Consider the following 13,047-nt stretch of genomic DNA (forward strand, 5'->3'; position numbering starts at 1 on the left):
CTTTATGAGCATGTCCTGAAACCTAATAAATTAGGAAAAACATTAACAATACAGTAGCGAGGGAATGTTAGACGTGCTCAGTCGATTTCCCAGGCGGCGCGGTTAAATAACCGATCTCGCGGAAGTAGATTATGGCGCATACACAGCGACAGGAAGGTCGCAGCTAGTGTCAGTACCGCCATGGAGTTCATAGAAACAGCTTTTTTGGTGCCTATTTTACTACGATGAAGTGCGAGAAAACAGCGTGAATATCGTTATTGGGTAAATCCAATTGTTAGTCAGAGAGTGATGAAATCCTAGTATTAATAATTTCATGAAGGGTTACAAAATCAGCCAAATTAATTCTTTAAATAATTCTTCGAGCAATAGGACCAAAACAAGACACGACAGGGAGGAAGTTTGTGCACCTCAGGAACGCTTATCAGTGACCATGAGGTAAGCAAACGTCATTTTATTCAACAGTTTTTATTGCCCATTTGCATTACTGATCAGATACATCAAGAAAATCAAATCGAAATGTTCGAATTTGCTTCCTGTGAACAAAACCAAGCTGCGCGTAGAAGATTTTGAGTCCTTATTGCGGTTTGTCAGCAGATATGCACAGAAACACAGTTTGTGAAGATTCTGTTTCATTTTGGGTGTTTGGCGAATACGGTTGAACGAATGAAGTTGCTGGAAAATAAGCTGCTTGGATGGTGCTATTACGACACATGCTCGGATGTGTAGAAAAGTTTGTGGAAGCTGATAAAATCCGGTGTTTCTGTTCACACGCAGTCTTTCTACTTTCGCATAATGTTTTTGTTCTTGGTTTAACATCGCTAGCATCGGACAAGTATTTAAACAAAATTTTTGTCCTCGTTAATTTATTCGTTTTGATTCTCTTTTAATACATTTAAGACAGGTTCCTAATATAAAGTAACCTTCTTTGCTTCTCTCGTAGTTGGATGTCTTACTTTTGTGCTCCGTCCTGCATCGTTGTTGTTGTTTTGAGAGACAATCTGTAAGGGACGGTGCGGGATGGACGAACGCCCTTCCTTGTCTCTGCTGTTTGTCCGAATTTCGGTAGTGGTAGTGGTCAGCCTGTCTTCCATTTGATGGTGTACGAATAACATTGCATAAAAGTACACATATTTTCCCGTTTTCTTGCAGCCTCGACAGACAAAGACTGCTGCTGCGATGCCAGTTCTTTCACTAAACAGACGTTCAGATTCCTCCATTTCTTTTGAATTTCCTTACCTGTCATGAACGAAATTAGCACTGCGTATACATTTTGGTAAGTACACAGAATTATATTCCTATGAATAAATATCAATGCTGTTCACTGTATTTTGTTCCTTCCAGATACCTTGCAACTGGAAATAGCTTTTGTTCATTACACAACAAATATGTGCCACGTGCCACTACAATCAGAGAAATTGTGTAGGGCATGCGCGAGCAGTTGTGGAAGTGTCAACAGCCTCTTCAGTGTCAGAAAAAAAAGCTCAAGCTGAGTAGATGATTATTGCCAAACAATTTTTGGTCAGAACTGCCTTTACAACGCTGTCGCCGAGCGGTTCGAGGTGCTTCAGTCCGGAACAGCGCTGCTGATACGGTCGCAGGTTCGAATCCTGCCTCGGGCATGGATGTGTGTGATGTCCTTAGGTTAGTTAGGTTTAAGTAGTTCTAAGTCTAGGGGACTGGTGACCTCAGATGTGTAGTCCCTTAGTGCTCAGAGCCACTTGATTTTCACTACAAAATGCATTGGTGCTGTGGACGGAAAGCGTGTAACCATGGAGAACCCTGTTAACAGTGTTTCCAACCTCCTGGAATGGTGTCATGACATCTTACAGGACGTTGGATTGGAAGAGGATGAGCCTAGGATGAATATAATCTCCAGTGGCCTCCCAGGTCTCCAGACCTCACACCTCAAAACTTTTATCTGGGGGTTACGTAAACGACAGCGTTTTAATCCCCCGCCCCTCCCCCTACGCCCATGCCTGTCACTCTTGAAGTTGTGAATTCGATAACCAGAGAACAGCTGCTTTGCGTGTGGCAGGAAATGAGCCACCGTTTTGATAATTGTGGTGTAACACATGGTGCTCACATTGCGTGCATAAAAATTTGAGCTTCTGGGTTTCCATTAAGGTTGGAATTGTGTTTCTGTCTTTTGTAGTTCGGAAGCAATAAATATTTGAAGCATATTCCTTCTTTTTGAATAGCTCTATACTTTGGGATTTTGGCTAACAAGTGGAGTGTATTTCATCGGCCGGTCGATGTCGATGACGGCTTTTCAGACATAATTATAAGAGTATGCTGTATTCTACGTATTTTTGTAAGGTAACATGAGGGTGTACAAGTGAAGGATGAGTCGTAGGAATGCCTTCTGCAGCTCTGTGAGCTATAGAAATAAGAGCTGATACACTTGGTGCGCTGATGAGGGATTATTTTGGAAACTACTTTGCGACTCTACAAGAATCAGTACCATGCCAAGATGACAAAATTTAAATTGAAATGGCGATATCTACATGAAACAAAATTAGTGATCTATGAAATACATTAGTTGTTCTCTCTGATCCAGACAATTTAGTCCAGTTACGAATGACGCTCCAGCACACTTCTCCACACGGTTTCTCTTTCGAAATGCAATCACTATATACTTTTAATTTCATGTTGTAGAGAGCAGGTCTCTGTTCTGCTTCTGCAGTTTGTCTTTCTGAGTCGACAACACGACTTACTATGTCATCCGTAGAGCAACTCTCGTTATCAGATATGCTGGTGGCGCACAGAAGTGTATCTCTGCAACACAATGCGAGAGCGACTGAGAAACAGCGTCCCTAGCGCGCGCGAGCCCATGCCAGCACGTGTGACTCTTTCAACCAACATCTGCGACTATCGTGTCGCACGTGAAATAGGGTCGGTTCAAAGTCTTCAAAATCACCGCGACTGTTTGATCGCAGGTGCGCGAGCGTGCTGATAACCGCTCGACGGAAAATCACCAGCTCGCGCCTAGCCGAATTCTCAACCTTTCCCTGTCCCTTGCTCATTTAGCCCTCATCGAACTACAGAATAACAATGGTTTGATGCCTAAGGCGGAATTTGACGTCAGCGGCTACAACACCTTCTTCTCTCTCAGGAGCGATGCATAAACATTGCCGTTCCATTAGATATCGTCGACGTCCCACAGGGACAATAGTATTTTACCTCTTGTTCGCTGACGGACAAGATCATTGATGGCTTGCAGACAATACACATAGTTACACATGACACATTGATTATGGTGACCCTAATGAAAATGACCATGACTTATTGTAGGTGTGATTATCCATGCTTCATATGTCGATCCAAATGCAATGACTGGAATAATAAAAATGCACTCTCCAGAAGTTGGCATCTTCTGGACCCCTATGGAGGGCAACATACCGCAAACATGAAGTGACAATGTTGTGATTGTGAAACACACTTGGAACGATCACGTAATGTGTCTAACTGGTAGGACTAGACAGTTATCAATCAGTCACTGGCTGTTAACTATAGATTCTACAGGCCACTTTGAGGTTTTTTTTACCAGATTCATCAGCTCTAATGTTGTAGATTCCAAAACACTTTGGTTAAAATTTAGTCATTCCAACTGTCATTAAAAATAAAAGGCATGAAGATAATACGGTAAATCAGTTAACATACTTACGTCACACGTGGAACTTCGTAAGCGAAAAAAACGGGAAAAGTTGCAAAATCATGTTTTACAGATTATTCCATGTTTCTCCACTTTGAGGATGATTACTAACGTTTTGCTAATTGTTTTTATCGATATGGAACAAATTTTTTTTCAGACATTCTGATGTTGAGCTAAAGTTATTGGTTAATGATTAAAACTAATTTTTGTGATTATTTCCTAGCCTTATTACCCAGCTCGACAGTTGCCGTGCATTTTATTATTTAGAGATGTGACTTATCATCATTAACTCAGCAAACGTATGTGTAGTTCCTAATTGCATTAACAATATGAAAAGATCTATCTCAGATAAGCTAATGACATAATTGTGCTTATCTCTTAGATACCGAAGTTCACCTTAAAAACTATTGAGTGAACAACTATCATTCCTGTGAGATGTACACTCCTGGAAATGGAAAAAAGAACACATTGACACCGGTGTGTCAGACCCACCATACTTGCTCCGGACACTGCGAGAGGGCTGTACAAGCAATGATCACACGCACGGCACAGCGGACACACCAGGAACCGCGGTGTTGGCCGTCGAATGGCGCTAGCTGCGCAGCATTTGTGCACCGCCGCCGTCAGTGTCAGCCAGTTTGCCGTGGCATACGGAGCTCCATCGCAGTCTTTAACACTGGTAGCATGCCGCGACAGCGTGGACGTCAACCGTATGTGCAGTTGACGGACTTTGAGCGAGGGCGTATAGTGGGCATGCGGGAGGCCGGGTGGACGTACCGCCGAATTGCTCAACACGTGGGGCGTGAGGTCTCCACAGTACATCGATGTTGTCGCCAGTGGTCGGCGGAAGGTGCACGTGCCCGTCGACCTGGGACCGGACCGCAGCGACGCACGGATGCACGCCAAGACCGTAGGATCCTACGAAGTGCCGTAGGGGACCGCACCGCCACTTCCCAGCAAATAAGGGACACTGTTGCTCCTGGGGTATCGGCGAGGACCATTCGCAACCGTCTCCATGAAGCTGGGCTACGGTCCCGCACACCGTTAGGCCGTCTTCCTCTCACGCCCCAACATCGTGCAGCCCGCCTCCAGTGGTGTCGCGACAGGCGTGTATGGAGGGACGAATGGAGACGTGTCGTCTTCAGCGATGAGAGTCGCTTCTGCCTTGGTGCCAATGATGGTCGTATGCGTGTTTGGCGCCGTGCAGGTGAGCGCCACAATCAGGACTGCATACGACCGAGGCACACAGGGCCAACACCCGGCATCATGGTGTGGGGAGCGATCTCCTACACTGGCCGTACACCACTGGTGATCGTCGAGGGGACACTGAATAGTGCACGGTACATCCAAACCGTCATCGAACCCATCGTTCTACCATTCCTAGACCGCCAAGGGAACTTGCTGTTCCAACAGGACAATGCACGTCCGCATGTATCCCGTGCCACCCAACGTGCTCTAGAAGGTGTAAGTCATCTACCCTGGCCAGCAAGATCTCCGGATCTGTCCCCCATTGAGCATGTTTGGGACTGGATGAAGCGTCGTCTCACGCGGTCTGCACGTCCAGCACGAACGCTGGTCCAACTGAGGCGCCAGGTGGAAATGGAATGGCAAGCCGTTCCACAGGACTACATCCAGCATCTCTACGATCGTCTCCATGGGAGAATAGCAGCCTGCATTGCTGCGAAAGGTGGATATACACTGTACTAGTGCCGACATTGTGCATGCTCTGTTGCCTGTGTCTATGTGCCTGTGGTTCTGTCAGTGTGATCATGTGATGTATCAGACCCCAGGAATGTGTCAATAAAGTTTCCCCTTCCTGGGACAATGAATTCACGGTGTTCTTATTTCAATTTCCAGGAGTGTAGTAAGTTTTCTGCTTCTCCTGTAAGATCTTGTTCTAGGGACACAAGTTTTCACTCGTGTGGAATCAACAACATAAAAAGGCAGGCTTTGGAATCTTTCGCCTCAATCAGATAAATTTCTACAGAAGCTCATGATCAGCAACATAAGGCTTTGTCAGATGCCAGCCTTTACGGAACATGTAATAATATTATCACGCGACTGTTTTTCATGATGACAGTTATGTACGAATCCTCACAGACAGTCCTCTCCTCAAGCGCGACCTCACGCCTACTCTCCAAACCGATTTTTTTTTTTTTTTTTTTTTTTTTTTTTTTTTTTTTTTTTTTTTTGTCCATCCAACAGCGATAATTTCCACACGCGCGCCTATCAATGGAACGATAGCGCACGTCACTGTCACGTCGGAAAGACCTCTGCGCAGAGAGCGAGAGAGAGAGAGAGAGAGAGAGAAAGAGAGAAGTTAGAAGAGGGGGGGGGGGGGGAGGAGGGAAGGCCGAGGGCGAAAGGGAAGCTTTCGGTACAATGCCGCAGGTGTATGGCGCATGCGAGTGGTCTGCACTCCCCAGAGGTGTGCGAGTGAGAGCTCCAATACATTTCGTATGCCTTCGTCGAGATTGACGAAGATGACCGATAGAATAACAGCTGAGTGAGCACTTACCTGCGGCCACGCGGCTGCCACGCCTTTGCGCTCCCCAGTGTGTGAGCATGCGCGGCGCGTTTCTCATACCAACAGAGTTTGGCAAAATTTATTCGAATGACGAATAACAAACGCTGTACAAATCATTATTCGTTATTCGTGAATAACAAATAAAAATATTTATTCGAACCATTATTTATTATTCATCATCTGCTTGGGTTACTATATTTTAATATTAAAAAACATGGCTAGTTCAGATAATGTGATTCATTTAACACTTGTTTGCCGGCCGGAGTGGCCGAGTGGTTAAAGGCTCTACAGTCTGGAACTGCAAGACCGCTACGGTCGCAGGTTCGAATCCTGCCTCGGGCATGGATGTGTGTGATGTCCTTAGGTTAGTTAGGTTTAAGTAGTTCTAAGTTCTAGGGGACTTATGACCACAGCAGTTGAGTCCCATAGTGCTCAGAGCCAACACTTGTTTCATTTCCATGGACATTTCTTGGGCAATATTTTTACAGATAATTCATTCAAAGTATTCAACATCGTGTTGTACAAAACAACCAACAACTGCTTTACATTTTGATCAGTAACCTTATTCTGCTGATCCGTCCACCGAACATTTAGCAGAGAAAATATTCTCTCTACAACCGCGTTATGTGCAGGTTAGGTGAAGTAATACTGTATAACTTTCAACAATTCAATGCAGTCAACACGGCTACTCTCGTATTGGTACCATTTCTCAGCAACACTTTTCCCTAATAAAGTTGCAGAGCTCATCATGACGTAAGCTCTTAAAGCACTTACTTCATTAAAGAGTACAGAGTCATCAAGAACAGTATTAAAATCTCATAAAAATGATACAGTTTCTTCTGCTACTTGCTTTCTGGGTTTTCTTCCTGAGCTAACCAGTGAAATACGGACATGCCACTGTACTGGATTATCCAGTTTAACTAATATAATTGTAAATAACAGTGTAAAAAGTGTATAGTTCACTTTCAAAGACTTTAACTAAATTTACGACATCACATTTAGTAATAATTTCATTTACTTTTAAAAGGTCAAAATGGTTTTCATCCCTTTCATGTAAACTAAAGGCTTCTTCTTGGTGCCATACACCTGCTCACAGTTCTTCAGAGGTGTTGATGCCAGTCCATGTCTTGATATTCTGTGACCATGACTGCTTCTTTCTACCTGGAGAAGTTCATATTTCTTTCCTCTCATAATGTGCCCCAGGTACGATGTTTTTCTTTTTTTAATTGCCCCCATTACTTATCTATCTCCGGCTCTACGCATCGCTTATCACTTCAGCACTGCTCACTTTCTCAATCGATGGTTTTTTTTGGTAATCGATGCAAGAACCACTATTCTGTTGCTTCCAATCTCTTTACAGAAACTGCTTTAATTGACCAAGTTTCCACTCCATAAAATAGGACGAGGATAACATACCACTGTACTACCCTCATTCTGAGACGGAGCGGCATTTCTGTGTATATCAGCACATTTCGCCGGAACCGCGCGACTGCCACGGTCGCAGGTTCGAATCCTGCCTCGGGCATGGATGTGTGTGATGTCCTTAGGTTAGTTAGGTTTCATTAGTTCTAAGTTCGAGGGGACTGATGACCACAGATGTTTAGTCCCATAGTGCTCAGAGCCATTTGAACCATTTTTAGCACATTTTGTAGTTTTCGGAACGTTTCTTTGGCAATCCCACAGCTAATCGTAATTTCATCATCACAATCAAGTTTCGAGTTTATCACCGATCCTAGATATTTAAATTTGGTTACTTTCCCGAATTTACTACCATTAATGACTAGGGACTCGGTTTGAGCAGGGCTTCCTTCAATTGACATCCATTTAGATTTATTGGCATTTATTCTGACACCCAAATGCTGACTATCTTTATCTATTTCTGTAAGTATTTTCTGAAGCTCGCCTACGGATGGCGCAAACAAAGCTGTGTCGTCAGCATAGCATAAGTTCCAGATCTTCACTCCATTTACTTTTATGCCAAATACTTCTGAGCCTTGACAGGATCGAAAAATCTTGTCCAGATACAAATTGAACAGTAATGGGGATAGTATACAGCCTGGCGGACACCTTTCAGTATTTGCACAGATTCTGTTTTTAAAGTTTTGTTAATTCTGACCTCTGCTCTCCGATTCTAGTGGAATTGCTGAATGATTGTTATGTCCTTACCATCCAGTCCTATTTCTCGTAAGATTGTGATATGGGGGTCACGCTTAACGGTGTCAAATGCTTTCTCATAGTCGATAAAGCATATATGCATATCCTGCTGACAGTCGTAGCATCTTTGCATAAGTATCATCATGTCAAATAACGCTTCTCGGGCTCCCATTCCCTTCATAAAACCAAACTGGGTTTCTCCACAGTGCTCCTCACATTATGATAAATTCGATTATGTATAATTCTTAGAAAAGTTTTCAGAGTATGACTCATCAACGAGATCAATCTAAATTCTCAGCACGTATTTGCATTTGCTTTCTTCGGTAACGGGTCACAGGTTGATTTCAACCATTCATCAGGGATCTGGCCTGGGCTGTAAATTACATTAAATAGGGCTGTCAACGTTTTTGGGTATATGCATTTTAAAATTTTAGTCGGTAAGTTGTCTCCACCAAGCTCTTTTCTGTTCTTTGTTACTTTCAGTGTATGTTCAATCTCTGACTGTAAGATAAATGTTCCAGATTCTTCTTCATTTTGATTTACTGCCGTGCCTCTTTTGTCGCGAAACAGAAATGATATGTAGTTCTTCCAGTGTTTTGCCATTTTTTTTCCGATTCGAGAATAACCCGATTATCCTCATCTCTTAAAGCGCTTAGATTCTGCTTCTTAAAGTATCCAGTTATAACACTGATTTTCTTAAGGGAACTATACGAGTCATGTAACTTAAGCATTTCTTGCGCTTCGGTGCATTGTTCCTCAATCCACTTCGCTTTGGCTTATCGAATCATGTTCTTTATTTCTTTTTGAATCTGTTGGTATTCCACATTTTTATGATGCACCTTCTGTATTCTACGTTCTTCCATTTCCAGTACAATATCTTCTGTCACCCTGTTTTTTTACATGTACCAATTGTTGCTGTAGCAACTTTGATGGCTGCATTGCGTACCTTTTCCCAGGATTCATTAGTACATCTTTCTTGGATTTTGTCTATGGGTGGCATGTTGTTTCCCATTTCTTTCACCACTTCCTCTCAATTTTATGATCTTCAGTTTTTCAGTATTAGATCTTACATCCATGCTGTTTTTCAGCTTTGAACGTTGAAATTTAATCTTTATGGTACCAATAACAGGATTGTGGTTTGATCCAGTATCTGAGCCTGGATATGCTGCTGCACGGATCCAAGTTTCCAACCAGATATTATGCAAGCTTGTGGTGTCTGCATAACAGAGTGGGCTGTGTTTACATGGTCCAGCTGAACCAACCATTGACTGGAAATGGATCTGTTCTCCTACTTGGAGAACATTTTCAGCCATTCATGGACTGCATGTTCCCAAACAACGATGTCACGTTACCGGGTTACAGTTGTTGGCGATTGGTTCGAAGAACATTCTGGATAATTTGAGGGAATAATCTGACCACCCAAAACGCCCGACGTGAATCTCGTTTATGGGTCAAGATCCAGAGGTCAGTTTGTACACAATAATCTGAACTGGCGGGAACTTCCAACGACTTTTTGAGTCCATGTCACGTCGGGTTGTTGCACTGCGTCTGGCAAAAGGAAGTCCGACACGATATTAACAGTTATCCCATGAGCTTTTCCACCTCAATGTACTCAGTCAGTATGGTATACTTGGTGCATCTCATACATCGTACATCTTCACTGGGCAGAAATGGTAAATCGACAGCTAAGAAGGAAGTCTGATTATAAAAGCATTCCAACGCTTGCCAGATCCATTCGAGTCGCTACACCGTGACGAAGAGTCCGTGTTTCCTTGGTTGGCCACGCGGCAAGTCCACTCAATGATTGTACACCGTGTGGTAACGAGTGCGCAAACTGCCGACTGCGTCCTTAAGCAAGGTATGCTTTAATGGCATATTTATTTTTAATTTTAAAAGCTGTTTACAGGAAAATAGACACCAGGCATAAAACTTTCCTTCACATAAGTAATATTTTTACCTCCTGTGATTGAAGAATACTTCTTACCCTGGAGCAACAACAGTTTTTATTGATTCGAATGAGAAAGGACGAGATGCTATACATATTTCTTAACAATAAGTAACCTTATCATTTTCACAAAAAACACCGTGAGAAATGCAGATTATAGCGAAGCATACTGGCTGCGCTGTTGTATTTGACCACCAGCGGCACCTGTACGATGTCCTCAGTACTTTGCAACTGACAGCCGTGGTCAGAATAGTGTTCTTCACGGTTGTGAGTGTATTATGTCGGAGCTAAGTGGATTCGAACGTGGGCAAGTTGTTGATTCTCGTGTGCTGAAAGCCTCTGTAACCAGCGTAGCCGAAGTTTTTGGTGGTGTTTCAAGAGGCAAAGAGTACAGGGAAAGCGAAAAAAAAAATCATTTGTTGTGTCAGAAACACGGATATAAGTTGTAAGGTGTCAGGCAAATCCAACACCTTCCATGAAAACCCTGACATGATAGCAAATCTGGCAGTATGTCACATAGCTCCGAATAAATCCTGACATTAAGTTAACCAAAGTAATACGATCAACGAGTGAGCAAATGGAATACCACAGACGAACACAAGCATGCCTAAATGCATGTCATACCTTCCCATCGTGAAACAGACGCAGTTCCGAGGGGAGAAACGAGAACTGAAGCCGAGAGCAGAATCATGTAGGCTAGGAGGCACTACCATAAGGTATGGACACCCACGTCGCCAGCTGACCGCCAAAATCACCCCAAAAAGATAGAGCCCTCCAGAAGAACAGTATAGATCTTACGATAACACTAAAAGGGCCTCACCAGCTGCAAGTTTTAGCGTCAGACTTTTTCGCGCCTCTGTTCCGTTGCAAACGTTAAAAACATTGCCCCACCACGAAAAGTATAACGTTTCTCATTGGATAGACAGAATTTTGTAGGCGGAGCTTAAGGTTAACATTGAGACCCTGATTGGTCAGTTGAAAACACAGCCAGATAGCTTTTTTTACACCAACTTCGAAAATTGTAATAAGGAGAAGTTGGGAGAGAGTTGCTTCCTAGACGGCGAGGTGCGTGGAGCTGTGCTGCCCGCCGTCCCCTGACGCTGCCTAAACACCGACAAGGTAATCAACGCACGCGATGTCGCATTTTTGAGCGCATATGGCTTCACTCAGAACTGCAGAAGTCTCATCTGTTACATCCCCTTTTTACGTAATACTAGTGTCGATCGTCAATTAAATCTCCTGGTGTTCACATTTACTACTTGAAGTAAAAATCTGAAACGCGATGATTTTTCTGTTATATAGTTATTGAGAAGCCACATCAGCCACTGTAATTTACGTAAGTTAGATAAGTAATTAAAGATAATTGAGGGTCACTGTAGACCATTTTGATACTTTTCTCTTTTATGAAACTTAACTTAAATCTAGATTATAGATGTGATATGGCATAGGTCATCCTTCGATCCATTGTAGAACTTGGAAACCCATTCACAGAATATTCGTTCACATTTTTGTTGAACGAAGTTGGTTTTTATCATCCTGTATTAAAATATTTCCTTTTATCAATAGTGCAATTTATAAAGAATGTTTTGTGAGTAGAATAAAATTTCCAATGGTAAATTTAACTGCTTTTTCGACGTTATTTTACCAGCTAACTAAAAATAGGAAAGCCTTGAACCCCTTCCACTAAATTTAGTTAGTATTAAGATTCTTTTACAGGGAGTGCAGTGGAGCTGACGCTGAAATCATTAAGTATTTGATTATATCATCGCTAGTCTCACTGAACTCTTCTGAACTCTACATGTCATGTGTGGTCTGCCGTCTCCTTACCAGCAACAGGTCCTAGGTTCAAACTAGTCAATTCCCTAAAAAACACGCTCAGAGCGTCGTTGCACGGAAGTGGTAGGGAGACACGACTTAGAACAAACAGACACCACAACAGAATGTTAGAAACTGTTTGTGTGTACTGACTTGCCTTGATAGACTGTCACCCAAGAGGATTGTGAAGATAGCTGCAGAGGTCACTGAAGAACTGAATGTCGCACTCGGGAAAACTTTGGGCAACAAAACGTGACGGAAGGGAACTCCGTGAGCAGGGAATTCCAAACCGATCTCGTATTCCAAAACCACTCATCACTGACGCAAATGCCTGTAACACTGTTTGCAACTTCTGGCCGAGTTTGCGACCCCTAGAGTGAAATATGGCGGGGCATCGATGATGATTTGGGCAGCCATATCGAGGTATTCTATGGGACAGAGCAAGGTCGCATTACTGCGAAGAATTGTGTGACAATTGCACCAGAACGTGTCTGTCTCATGTTACAATGTTTGCTGCCCAATGTTGATGCTGTGTTCCAAGACGACACGGCCCCTGTTCACATGGCTCGCATCGTTCAGAACTGGTTTTGTGGCCACAAGGTTGAATTGACGCATCTCTGCTGGTCACCATACTCACCAGATCTCACCGCTACTGAACTTCTGAGTGAAGTCTGGAGAAGGGTGCACGATCGCTTTCTACCCCCAACATCCTGACCTGAACTTCGCTGTTTTCCAGGAAAATGGCGTAAGATGTTCCTTGAGAACCACACAGGAATTGTACAAGCGAACTGCAAGCTGTTTAGCATGCCAACGGATTTCCTAACCGTATTATGCCAACGGCCTTGGCGGGTGGTAAAACAGATTCCTGTCAGATCACCGAAGTTAAGCGCTGTCGGGTTAGGCTAGCACTAGGATGGGTGACCGTCCACTCTGCCGAGAACTGTAGGCAAGTGG

Source organism: Schistocerca serialis, chromosome 2 (assembly GCF_023864345.2).
Source record: "Schistocerca serialis cubense isolate TAMUIC-IGC-003099 chromosome 2, iqSchSeri2.2, whole genome shotgun sequence".
Classification (NCBI taxonomy): Eukaryota; Metazoa; Arthropoda; class Insecta; order Orthoptera; family Acrididae; genus Schistocerca; species Schistocerca serialis.